We start from the raw sequence: 13,506 nt of genomic DNA, 5'->3' as shown, positions 1-13,506 counted from the left end.
GATTTTTTTAAGTAAATCTTAAAAGTTATTTTTTTCAGTGCATATAGACATATATATCTAGATGTAGGTGTCTAGATATGTGTGGACACCAAGTAGTAAATTCAAATCGAATATATATCTGCAGATATGACATATCTCGCAACACCGGGCTGTCGTGGAGGAGTGGTGTGAGCGGACCATGATGAAATATTGGTGAAACTAATGAGTTTTTGGATGATTAAAGCTGTTTTAGGAGCGGCTATACACATGCCCCGTCTGCTGACAGTATAGGGATGTGCGCCGCTCGATTTTGGATCTAAATTTCTCCCGAAGCACTGTTCGGATAAGAAAAGCCTTCTGGGTGAGTATATTGTTATACTTCATTCTATAAACATAGTGAAAACTGTTTAAACCGAACTTATCCTTTAAGTTTACACAGAAGCATTTTCATAGATTTTCAAGCTTTCTCAAACCATACAATACCTTTTTTGCGAGGAGTGCGCAGCAAAAGTGTCCAACGGCAGCTTTTTGTGTCCATGCTTCAGGCCCATGCAGCTGCTGAAAGCAGCTATCAGGAACACCAAGAGGATATTCCCCAACACAGCCATGGTGTCTTGGTGTGAATAAGCCCAAGCAGAGCTGGCCTTTTATAGGAGACGAGTTTACAAGCTTGAACTTTCATTCAGACATAATTGCCATTGTCACGTTGTATTGATTATTTATGGTGCAATGTTATGATATAACACATCGGGTCAAAGTAAAGGAATTAATTATATAAAGGTCTGTACAAAAGTTAAACATGAGGCTGTTTTGTTCACATAACCTAATAATGATTAACCAAATAAAGTAATAAATATTAATTCATGAATCAAAACTTGGCCTTCAAAAACTTTAGTTTGTTCGTGTGCTTATATCATATTTTAATTGTATTTTGCACATTTGTCGCCTGCCAGCGGAGCCGGGCCTGGAGGCTAGGCCGCTGGGTCAGGGGAACTGTCCGAAACGGCGGTGGCACTGGGCGCCGTGCCGGGCGGGGGACCCCGTGGCGGCTCCGGGTTGCCTTTCGGTCCAGGGTTGGATGCTCAAAGCTCTGCTCTGCTCTGCTCTGCTCTGATGGGGTTTGCTGCGCTTCGCTCTTCTCTGACACCATGCTAACTTAGCCAGAATTAGCTCGGATGGGAACGTCACGGAGCTCCTCTCCGCCTCCGTGGTTATGCTGCGGGTCCCCACGTGCTCCGCGGCCGGCACGGAGCGTGTCTCCACCTGGGAGCAGAGATCCGGAGCTCTCCCGTCAGCCTCCGTGGAGCTTGACCCCTGGAAGGCGCAGCCTGCTTTACGCGCCTCCGTGGAGCAAGCCGTGGCACGGCAGCTCCGGATCTCCGCTCCCGGGCAGAGACGCGCTCCGTGCCGGCCACGGAGCGCGCGGGGACCCGCCGCATAACCACAGAGGCGCGTGAAGCAGGCCGCGGCTGCTGGAGCTCTCCCGTCGCCTCCGTGGAGCAGCTCCGGGCCGTTTACCCAATCGGCCCCAACTCTGCCCCTGGAAGTCAGGCACACAGGCGCCGTGACAGCTGAGGCCGACTCAAAGTGCTTCTCTGCTGGGGAGAGGAGCTCCAACGTTCCCATCCGAGCTAATTGTTGCTAAGTTAGCGAAAATTGTCAGCTGACCCACCTGAAGACGGTCGACGAGGATGACGATGGATGAAAAAATATAGCCGAAATGAGCAATTTTGCAAAGATTATGTCCCGCGCTAAAGTTCCATTGCCGTGGCCCCCGCTAAGTGCGGCTAAATTGGTTGGATCTAAATAACTTCTGAAGGACTCCGAGCTGCACGATGTTTGAGTGAGTGTATGAGCATGCACACACCTATAAATAAGGTCCAGGTGTCAAAAAAACTGGAGTTGCACTTTAAATACTACTCCTAGGAGTAATTGGGCATATTTTGTGTTTACCTTAAGGTTTTTCAACTGAGAACCTTCTAACAACTAAGAACAAAAGGCTAAGAACCTAAAGAAGAGCCCAAAGAAACTAAGAACTCAATAAAGGGTTAAGAAATCAAAAGAAAACTAAAGAAACCAAAAAAATTGTGGACAACAAAAAAATTGACAGAAAACTTGGTCTGATTCTTTGAGTTAAATCCTGTTTAACATGCTCCATTCAAGTCCGGAGCAGCACAAAAATCTCAGAGGACTTGACAGTGGCTTTTGAGAAGTGCTTGGCATGATGACTACAATTGATTCTACTTTGGTATGGCGGCTATAAAATGCGTAGACAGACTTGTTTTCAGCGATTGTCATGTTTTGAATGAAAACCTCTTGAGCTGGACCCATGCTTTTTCATGAATTACGAACTTCTGTTCTTCTGTCACTGTCCATAGCTGCCAGAGCCAGAGCTTGTTTCAGGCAGATGGCTCAGTAGCAACACCGCCTGCATTAAGGCACACTTTGTTTTTTTTTGGGGGGGGGGGGGGGGGGGGGGGGGGGGGGGTCAGGGGAGGGGAGTGGTTTGTAGGCGCAAAATGTCAGCTTGTTAATGTAATTGTTAGCTATGTAATTCATTGATAACACCCCGAATTTTAGCCTGTGTCAACTGGTCACCCTACAAGATGTTGAACGTCGCCTGCAAACCACCATTCACGTTAATTAATTATCAAGTCAATTGTGTGGCATAAAACATAATGTTATATAATAGTATGATGTCGCATAACTGGGAGGCTTTGTCTTGTAGCCCCTCAGAGTCAGAAGCGAGATCCAGCACCAAGCACCAGCCGTGAGCCCACAAGTCCAGAGAGGGCAGGTAGGATTGCTTATTAACTGATTATCATTAGAATTAATATAATGAAGAGTATAGTGTAGACCTGGATAAAAGTAAAATGAAACATACCTGCATATTTTGTCATTCAAAATATCCTAATTGGTTAAGTCAAAATGTGTTTTACATATTAAATGTGCTAAAGCCTGACAGATTATTATGTTTTATTGTGATACAGGTGCATGAGAGTCCAGGGAAACTGGAGGAAGTGTGAAAGGGAGAGCAGAAACTTTCCTTTATCCCCATGTCTATCGTATTATTGAACAGCCGGCATATGGTAAACCGCTCCAACTAGGGCACCGGCTATTGAAGGACGGACATTTTTGCCCTGTGTTGCTTCACGGGAATGTGAATCTACATGTGTGTTCTTCTCATAATGTCCTACTTTTGTTACTGTTGTTTTTATATGTACGTACATTGTTTTTATATATATATATATATATATATATATATATATATATATATATATATATATATATATATATATATATATATATATATATATATACATGTTGATGTAGCACTTTGCACTTTGCTCTAGATAAATTTCCCCGGTGGGACAATAAAGTTTATCTTATCTTATAACAGACAGTGTTGTAGAAAGTGCATCCCTCTTTTCGCTGCTTAGCAGTTTGATAGCAATTCTCCTAAGAGAATCATGCAAGTGCATGCAGAGGTGGGAAGAGATGATTCAGGACAAGCATCATAGACGACCGTGCCCAATACGGCCGACCAGGTGGTGGGCTAAGGATCAGGCACTAAGTAAAGTGTTTGGGTGATTTGGGAATCCCCAGAGAGCCTTGTGTCTTGAAGTGCTTATGACTTTACAGACCATTGTAGATGACAGAACACAACAACCAACAGTGAGGGCCAAGGCAAAGGGATTCATTGAAGGCCTTTTGAGGTATGAGACAGTGCTCACTGCTCAAATTTTCCTTTGCATTTTGAGCAGACATCCCCCCTTTCAAAATACTTACAGACCAGGGGAACGGATATCATCACAGCTCAATGTCTGGTTGAGGGGACAGAGGAGGGTCTCAGGGAGTATGCTCGGGACTTTGAAGGAGTTAAGTGTGCAGCTGATGAGTTTGAGAAGTGGGTTAAAAATGGAAAGTTGCAAGAGAAGGAAGAGTGTGAGGTGGTAGTACAGACTGCCCTTCCTGAGAGAAGGTTCAGGAAAAAGAAAAGAATGCCAGGAAAGCTTGCAGAAGATGAACAGCTAGCATGAGATAATAATGACTTCAAGGTCAAAGTTCACATTGTGGACACAGTGACAGACAGTATACATAGGTTTTCTGCCAATGCAAAACTTTGCTCAGATTTTGCCTGTCTGGACCCTCAAAACTTTGCTCATGAGAGGGAAAATAGACTCCCCAGCTCAGCTCTGGAAGAAATAAGCAAATGTCTGCTTAAGTTTGACAATAGAGCTGCATTTGACATATTATGTACTGAACTCTACAGCCTTGCTTGTCAGTGGGACGGAATAAAGATGTCCCCTCTGGAGGTATACACTGTCAGGACAGCTAGTGGAATGCCACAAGGAAGGATCCTTCCATGGAACAGCAGGATGTTGAACTCGGGAACAAAATTTGTTCCTCCTGTAATAACTGTGCCATTTGTGTTCATCTCATCCTCTCCCAGTACAATCTGCGAACTGATGCCTACCATGTGATTGGACTGGCCTCCAAGTTGCTGTTAAAGGACCTATATCATACAAAATCCACTTTTTTAAGGTTTTAAGCATGCCACAAAGTTGATTTCCCCTTAAAACCACTCACAAAATGTTATTTGCCTTCATCCACACATGTCTGAGTAATCTTTTTCAGTCTGCTTTCAGTCTTTTACAGCAGCCCCTCCCTTCGGGTAGAAAACAGCTCGTTTGAAACTCTTCAAACCTAAGTACGTCACAAAAGTTGAACTCCTCCAAACCACTCTTCTCCCACCTCACCCCCGTGCAGACAACACGCAAACTCTCCTCTGACCAGCACGCAGCTGATTCGCATTTTCCACTGAGGAGACCCCCCCCACACACACACAGAATGGCATCATTACAAAGTTAATGTTATACTGTGAATAACAAACTTGCAGAGAACAGTGGAATAATTATTTATTCTTTATTCATAAGGATTAGATATCTATAAACACTCATTTCATTTAGCAAAAGGACATTCTGAAGTTGTGAAGAATCGTGTTGGAGATTTGCTCTTTAACTCATGTTCTCATTATGTGAAATCTAAGTTGTGATGGAACTGTTTTCTTTCTTTTGTGGTAGAAAAAGACATTATAGTGTTATTAGAAAGTGCAACACTTTTTATTTTGTTTTTTGAATGTAATATTCAATGTTTTCATTCTTTTATTTCATTTTAAGGGTTGGGTATCGTTATAGTTATTTGAAAAGAGTATAGATTGATATAGATAGGCTATAGAATAATGTTGGAGATGTGCACTCATGCTGAAATAAATCTACATTGTGAAACAACCCTTACTTGCACTGAATTGTAAATATTTTTGAGAAATACACTGAATGACAAGGCTTTACAGAACAGTGCGCTACTATAAACTTAACATGTAAAGTTATAAATGCATAATTTTTTTAATAATACATCCTGCTCCTAAGTGGGCCGGTCTGAGGCATGAAACTCCAGAGCTGAAAATGAGTCCCACTCCAGCCCTGCTGAGTGTTGAAAGAAACGGGAGGTCCGTGCCTGTTTTACTGCATTATTGTAAATTTTGAGTTGTTGACGTAATGATGTAACTTGGTTTCCTCCACATCCTTTCAGCCCTCCTGCAGTTTCTTTTCAATTTGTTGCTCTTATCGTTTTTTCTCCATGGGGGTTTGGATTGTCCTTTGATTGTTGTAGTGAAAAGTGGAGCTACTGAGTCCAGGCTGGACTTCAGTTTACTGTTAAAATCATCAAGCAGGTAAAATCATGCAGGTGAGATCACAGCAGGAGTGCTCTGTAAAATCTTTATAAAATCTGCAGCCACTTCAGAATTGAGGTAGCGTCTCCTCACTGTTCTCACCTGGGCTTCCTGCTGGTTATTGGTGATGTTAAAAAAACACACGGTAGTGGTCAGACACAGCCAGGTCAACAACAGAGGACACAATGATGGAAACTGTGCTTTATAACCAGGTCCAGAGTGTGTCCTCTGTTGTGAGTCGGCTGGGTGACATGCTGTTTAAAATCTTAACAGTTTAAAAGATTCAAAAATTCTCTGGATATTGAGTCCGAGATATTATCAATGTGCAGGTTAAAATCACCAGTTATCAAAATTCATATTACAATGAATGTTACATTTAGAATGACTGGCTAAAAGTTCAGAATATTCACTAAAAAACAGACTACAGTAATGGGGGGTCTATACACTGTTAGACAGAGGATTGGGGGAATGCTAAAATGATTTGTCACGGTTAAAAACCACTGCACGCACACTCAATAAGTTTTTTTTTTTTTTTAATAGAAGCTGTCCATTCACTCCTCTTACTCTGTCTGGGTGAAATTAATAAAAATTATAATCAAATAAAAATTAAAATTTGGTGGGGAATCAGTGAGAATAACAGGTGCATCAGTGGCAACTAGCCATGTCTCGGTTAAAAGCAGTCAAAACAGATTCCAAAATAACCTAAGTCACACAGGTGTTTCCTCTCAGCAGTGAGAGAATGGGTTACAATTCACATGAAACAACTTATAACAATGACTATTCTGACACTGTGGACAGATTCACAGAAGACACGTTAGTTTGGCCATAGCTCACTTTTTCCTAAACATACACCTTCGAGATGTCCCTCCGAGCCAGTGTTTCACAACTGCTGGGTTGCGGGCCCGTTTTAAGTCGGTTCCTAGTCTTTGCCAGGAGAAAAAAAAAAAAGTACAGGAGACAAATCTTGAAGGTCCATTTGTACTCCCGAACACTAGGTAGTGCTAATTCCCTATAATGCAGGTTGACACTCGCCATTTGACACCATAGACGTCCGGGAAATAATGGGGTAGCCGCACACGCTTACCTAATGTGTATATACAGAAAGTTGCAGAATGGTTGTCTGACCTGGAGCCCTTCTCCAAGGATGAAGACAATACAGAAAATGGGGGAGACTACAAAACACACTAGATGGGGACAGGTAGGTTTAACAAAAATAGATCATCAATCTGTTGTCTGGGCTAAGAAGGAAACAAAAAAACCTCAAAACTTCAGACAAAGCGTCAAAACTTGCCAAAAGAACAAGTGTCCTCTCCCACACAGAAACACAGGGGACAAAGCCATATATATAGGGGCAGGACTGGAGGATGAGTGGATGATGGCTGATTAGATGACTGGTGACAGGTGTCCAGGATGATTACTGGCTGGATTGGTGATGTCATGAATGAAGGGATAGGAAAAAAGGAAAGACGCCACGACTGGATACCTGAGGGAGACAAACATGACCAAACACTAAACATGTAAAGGCAGCAGCCATAACAAAGACCATGGCTGGTTTTGATGAGCTGACTGAATATGAAGAAAATCAGGTAAGACTCAGGCTGTGTTCGAATGTCCACACTATTCCCTATATATAGGGCACTACATAGTGAAGATGCCATTTGTAAGGCTGTCCAAATGCCCAGATAGCAAAGAAGAAGGGCACTAGAAATTTCCCACAATGCATCTCGAAAAGTAGTGATCATCGATTGTCCCTAGATGGCTCAATATTACCCATCGTGCATTGCGAATCTCCAGCAAAATGACGGAAGAGCAGCAGCGCGAGCCGGGAATAATTTAATAATATATTTTTATTTATTCTTCAATGATCAGAAAGATGACAAGAAAAGTAAAATGCAGAATACGAGCGCATTAAAACAAAAATACACACAGGGACTGGCCTCCAGGCCTCCTGTACGCATTCCCTCCAGCCCACCTCTTAGCCCCGCTGTTATGCAGGGTGAGGACCCAGAACCTCCATGCGATAGTGGTGACCCCGGACACCCCGAGTGCCCGGTGGTTCCCGGACCTGGTTCAGCTGGCGGTCGGGGACCCGTGGCCAATCCCCAACGGGCCTGACGCGCTGCTGCAGGCAGGGGGCGCCCTCCGGTCCCACCTGTCCTGGGCGGGAGACTCTTGGTCTGGAAGCTGAGAGGGTGAGATTTGTGGAACTAGATCTCCCCCCAGCAGTGATTTCCACCATCCAGAGTGCCAGGGCCCCCTCTACTGTCAAGGCCTACAGGTCTCGGTGGCAGCTCTTCACGTCGTGGTGCTCGAAGAGGGGTCTGGACCCGGTCTCCTGCACTATCGGTGCAGTATTGGAGTTTCTCCAGGCCCTGCTGGACAGTGGTCGCGCTGCATCTACTCTCGTGGTATTTGCATTGGCCATTACGGCGGGCCATGGCGGTTTCGGCCATTTTTCTGCGCGCAATCACCCGCTGGTGAAGCGCTTTCTGTGAGGGGCGTGTCGGCTGAGGCCGCCCCCCAGGCATGTGGTTTCCCCGTGGGACCACCACACTGTGCTGGATGGTCTGAGAGGGCCCCCCTTCGAGCCTTTGGAGCAGGCGGAGGACCACTTTCTCTCCTTTAAGGCTTCTCCTCTGTTGGCGCTGGCCTCTGCCAAGAGAGTTGGGGACCTCTGCGCCTTGTCGGTCCATCACTCCTGTATGGTGTTCAGTCAGGATGGGGGACTAGTGCACCACTGGCCTAACCCGGCCATTCATCCCAAGCTGATCACATCGGACTTCCGGTCATGAGTCATCTGGATCAGGGCGCTTGGCTCCACGCCTGGCTCGTCTGGGGACAACCCACGGCTGCGGTTGCTTTGCCCGGTCAGGGCTTTGCGCTGCTATGTTGAGCGCACAGCTGGCTTTCGCACTACAGACCAGCTGTTTGTGCGCTTCGGGACCAGGGGGCGTGTAGCCTCGCTGTCCTCCCAGCGTCTCACCCACTGGGTTGGAGGCGCTATTGCAGCTGCCTATGAGGCGCAGAATCTCCCGCCGCCAGCGGTGATTCGTGCTCATTCCACGCGGAGCATGGCTGCCTCTGCGGCCCTGTGCAGAGGTGTCATGGTGGGTGACATCTGCCATGCTGCCTCCTGGGCTTCCGCATCCACCTTTGTGCGCTCATATCTGATGGATATGTGCACAGACACTGTGGCCATGTCGGTTCTCAGCGCGAACGGGGGTTCTGTCGCTTAACCATATTGGCCCTCGTCCGGCCCCGGTCTGCCTCCCGTGTGGGGTCGCGGACCAGGGGTTTTCCCGCCTGCCGTTGTGGCTCTGCCCCGGCCGGAGCATGTGTGTCGCTGTGGCGATGCTTATGCACGTTGCGGGCGGTGCCTCAGTGTGAGGCTGCCTGCCCTAATTTTCTTGGAGGTTATTGTGGCCGTGCTGGACGTACGGCCTGTTTACTTCTGTCTTTTCCGCACCAATCCTGTCAGCATGCCAGCTGGGAGTATATTCACCCCTACGGCCTCCGCCTTGGTGAGTACAGGCGCCAACCTCCGCTCATAAAACATGAAGATAATGCGGAAGTGCAAAGAAACTGTAATTCCGGAGAGATTCCAGCAGGGGGCGATGATGCTGGTTTCAAAAAGAGCCCAGGTCCCATTGGAACCCATTCAAAAATACAGATTTTCAGAGTGCAAATAAACATATAAAGCGCCCAGTTTCAGGACATATTTTGGTCTCTATCACTAGTTTCTATAAACGTGCTGGCTTCACCAGACTCTGATTTTCACATAAATCATCTGTTGATTTTATATTACGAGTTAAAGTTTTGCATAAATCGCCCTATCGCAGCGCCTCCTCTGTCCACATGATGCGGTCACGTGACAGGCGGGACCAATCACATTTACATCCGGTTTCAAATATTCAATGTGGAGACGTCCTGCTGGACTCGCTAAAGTCTTCAGAACGGCAGTTGGGAACTCTATGGGTGACGTCAAGGTCTATCCATTTATATACAATCTATGGGTGAGTACCAATAGCGAAGCCCGTAAGTGGGCTAAGCATAGCACGAAGTGAAATTAGTTGTTACTGAACGTAACTCCAGTTCTACGAGTGTATGCATGCCCACCTACCTGCTGGCCCAGCTGTCTGCTTCCTTCTTGGCTGTTCAGAAGAAGGGAGAGCGACGCTTGAGCCGCTAGGGATATATCCTCGGGGAGGGGCATGGCGATGTGCCAACGCGCGGCTAGAATTGGTGCGCAGGTTTCAGTTTTTGTCTCAGTGATTGGCTGGCGCCGAGAGGAGTACCAATAGCGAAGCCCGTCGGTGAGCACGCATACACTCGTAGAACTGGAATTAGGTTCAGTAACTACTAATTCTCCATTACTTCCTCCAAACTCAGAGTTACATTAAATCCCGAGTGCTGCTTCATTTATTTACTGAGAAGGTCATCAAAACAAAAGTTAAGTTTGAATATTAAAGGTGCTGTAGGCAGGATTTTGCTAGTCAGTGCTAATTTTTCTGTGTTTTCTTTGGATTAAATGTTAGAGTATCCATTGATAATCCTTTAGGAGTGTAGCATAATTGCACTACTGTGAGGGCGCAGCGTTTCCATCTGTGTCTGTTCTGAGCTGAAAAGCAATCTCGACAGCTCCAGGTATCTTTGACCAATCAGAAGAGCCCCTGAGGCTCTAACCGTGATTGGTCGAGGGGCGTTCGTCACACGTTCTTGTGGGAGGGGCTTAACTTGCGTAAGGGCGTGATGTCGGAGAAAACAACACAGGATTGGCTGTGCTGGGTTTCAAATCACCATCTTGCTTAGGTTTACCTAAGCAAGATGGCGGAGATGCTGAATCCTGCCTACAGCACCTTTAAATCCTTTTAAATTGCACTTTTGTTTGAATTTATTTTGAATTTGACTTTCAATACTGCCACTGAAGAAATATGTTTTCTCCATAGTCCAGTGTTAGTAATAATACTAGAGCTGGGCAACGATTAAATTTTTTAATCGTGATTAATCGCACCCCAATCCTGGAGTTAATCATGATTAATCGCGATTAAAATGGCTCAGTTGAAGTCTGCCGATTCCATTCAAAATGTGTGTGTTCCATAAATAATTTTACAATTCATCAAATATGATTTATAAAAGCTTAAAATACCAAGTCTTTGCCCCCAACACACACACACACACACACACACACACACACACACCAACACCACCAATAACAGAGCAGATGAAAAATAGAAGTTTCTTATGAGCGCTCACTTACTCAAACTTCATCCTATCTCCAAGACAGCCTAAATTCAGTCACGCCGAATTTTGCCTCATACTTACCTTTATTAAACCAGATTGTGTGTTGAAGGGAAATGTACTTTATTTTGCGCCTGAAAAATGCCCAGCTGGCCGAAACACTGCACCGACAAAACACGCAATTTAAGTTTCACTTTCATTTTCTTCATATTTGCACTCCTTATTTCAGTTTGTGCCTCATACCAGCATTTTCCTCATGATTTTTCTGATAATTCGGCCGAGTTCAATATGGCAAATAATGAGGAATGGACCGTATTTCACCGTTAAAAGCGCATGTGTGGTTTTTTGACACTCAGCTGGAGCGCGGTGTGACTCTCCTGGGGCCACAGGACAGATTAGATTACCGGCGACAATTTTTTTCTCGAACGATAAGACTCTCGCGATAACGCAGCACATTATCGCCGTTAACAGCCCAGCTATAAATAATACGTTCAGCAAGTGAGGATTTTCGGCTAGATCTACATAAAATGAGATTCTTCTTCCTCTCTTAAATACTTCAACATAGTTGTACTTTTAATTTCATGTATTTTGCTTGAAAACATAAGCTCAGTCTGTCGAAAAAGTCTTTTAATGAAATATGTGGTTGTTGTTCCAGCCTCATGATTAATGCCTGAATAAGTGACTGAATAGTTTAAACAAGATTCTGTTATTTTATCAAGTGACTACTCACCTAAAGCTACATATTTTGAGCCTTTTTGAAATAAGAACAATCTGAAAATATGTTTTTTGTTTTGTTTTTGTTTTTTTTTAAAGAAGAATATTTCCTTCCCCAGCGTTGACACTTGTTAGTTGTTTTAGTTAATCATGGAACTTGTTTATTGTGTTGACATACTGTGATTTTGTGTTCATGATCTCAGGTCCAAACTGTCCTGTCATTTGGTAAATTTGAGAAGTTAAAAGTGTTCAGAAGTTTGGTTCCCGATTGGTCAGTTAGGGCTTATGGTGGGTCCTCAAGTCAAACCAGTTGAGAACCACTGATCGAGGCTTGACAGTCATGCTGAGAGTAACATCTGCTGGTTTGCATGTGACTTCTACCCAAAATACAAGACATTAGCAAATATACAAAAAAATGAGGGGGGTGTTTGCATTACCGCGGGAAGTAGGGGTGCTGCGGGGGCTGCAGCACCCAGCACCCCCAGTTGTCGATTAACACAGGAAGTGTTAATCGACACCTACTCGGTAAGCTCCTCGGTGGCAAGGCACCGGGGGTGGATGAGATTCGCCCTGAGTACCTCAAGTCTCTGCATGTGCAGGGACTGTCTTGGTTGACACGTCTCTATAACATCGCGTGGCAGTCGGGGAAGGTGCCTCTGGATTGGCAGACCAGGGTGGTTGTCCCCCTGTTTAAAAAGGGGGACCGGAGGGTGTGCTCCAACTATAGGGGGATCACACTCCTCAGCCTCCCTGGGAAAGTCTATTCCAGGGTACTGAAGAGGAGGATTTAACTGATAACCGAACCTCGGATTCAGGAGGAACAATGCGGTTTTCATCCTGGTCGTGGAACAGTGGACCAGCTCTATACCCTCCATAGGGTGCTCGAGGGTTCGTGGGAGTTCGCCCAACCAGTCCACATGTGTTTTGTGGACTTGGAGAAGGCGTTCGACCGCGTCCCTCATGGTGTCTTGGGGGGGTGCTCCGGGAATACGGAGTCCAGGGCCCTTTGTTAAGGGCTATCCAGTCTCTGTATGACCGGAGTAGGAGTCTGGTCCGCATTGCCGGCAGTAAGTCGGACCTGTTCCCGGTGCACGTTGGACTCCGGCAGGGCTGCCCTTTGTCACCGGTTCTGTTTATAATCTTTATGGACAGAATTTCTAGGTGCAGCCAGGGGCCAGAGGGGGTCCGGTTCGGGAACCACAGGATTTCATCTCTGCTTTTTGCAGATGATGTTGTCCTGTTGGCTTCATCGAACCCAGACCTACAGCATGCACTGGAGCGGTTCACAGCTGAGTGTGAAGCGACAGGGATGAGGATCAGCACCTCCAAATCCGAGGCCATGGTCCTCGACCGGAAGAAGGTGGCTTGCCCTCTCCAGGTCGGTGGAGAGATTCTGGCCCAAGTGGAGGAGTTCAAGTATCTTGGGGTTTTGTTCACGAGTGGGGGACGGATGGAGCGTGAGATTGACAGGCGGATCGGTGCAGCGGCTGCAGTGATGCGGTCGTTGTATCGGTCCGTTGTGGTGAAGAGGGAGCTAAGCTGAGAGGCGAAGCTCTCGATTTACCGGTCAATCTACGTTCCCACCCTCATCTATGGTCATGAACTTTGGGTCATGACCGAAAGGACAAGATTCCGGATACAAGCGGCTGAAATGAGCTTCCTCCGTAGGGTGGCTGGGCGCTCCCTTAGAGATAGGGTGAGGAGGAGCTCAGTCACCAGGGAGGAGCTTGGAGTAGAGCCACTACTCCTCCGCATCGAGAGGGGCCAGCTGAGGTGGCTCGGGCATCTGTTTAGGATGCCTCCTGGACGCCTCCTTAGGGAGGTGTTCCGGGCATGTCCCA

The sequence above is a fragment of the Salarias fasciatus genome, chromosome 16 (genome assembly GCF_902148845.1).
Source record: "Salarias fasciatus chromosome 16, fSalaFa1.1, whole genome shotgun sequence".
In the NCBI taxonomy this organism is placed as follows: domain Eukaryota; kingdom Metazoa; phylum Chordata; class Actinopteri; order Blenniiformes; family Blenniidae; genus Salarias; species Salarias fasciatus.
Note: the sequence above shows the minus strand (reverse complement) of the source record.